General features: G+C 71.0%; 1 protein-coding gene across 1 annotated transcript in view; it reads right to left on the bottom strand.

Annotated features, from left to right (window-relative positions):
- SARDH (sarcosine dehydrogenase) overlaps positions 1-476 on the bottom strand; it is a 55,528-nt gene that overhangs the window by 33,913 nt on the left and 21,139 nt on the right. The gene's annotated exons all lie outside the window — the stretch shown is intronic.

The raw sequence follows: 476 nt of genomic DNA, 5'->3' as shown, positions 1-476 counted from the left end.
GCCGGGGTGGACATTAGCTGCCTGGGACACTGGTGCACCAAGGCCACCGGTGAGGCAGGTGTGGGCCCAGTGGGTCTGGTTCCAGCCAGAGGCCGGGGGGGTCAGGGGGACGACAGCAGCCAGCCTGGCCTGGTCGGACTCGGGTCCCTGCCCCTGCCGGCCGCACTGGGTGACTTCAGGCAGGTCCCCTCCCCCCTCGGTGCCACCTCCTTGCTGTTCGTAGCAAGGGAACATGCCCCTCCTGGGAGAGCACGTGGCACAGCCCCGGCGGATGCCAGGCAACAGCAGACCACGCCGCCAGGCACCCTGAGGAGGTGGCCACTGGGGCGTCTCGGTGCCTGTCAGCCTGTCCCCAGGGGCTGGACACCCCCCTGGGCGTGATGTCCTCTCAGGCTAGGAAGGGAGGAGGCGAGCGGAGGAGCGGGCGGGCTGAGCTGAGCCTGCACCCTGCACCCCACCGGCAGCGGGGTGTCCCG

Source organism: Myotis davidii, unplaced genomic scaffold (genome assembly GCF_000327345.1).
Source record: "Myotis davidii unplaced genomic scaffold, ASM32734v1 scaffold609, whole genome shotgun sequence".
NCBI lineage: Eukaryota > Metazoa > Chordata > Mammalia > Chiroptera > Vespertilionidae > Myotis > Myotis davidii.
The sequence above is the reverse complement of the archived record's forward strand: the minus strand, read 5'-3'. Positions and strand labels throughout refer to the sequence as shown.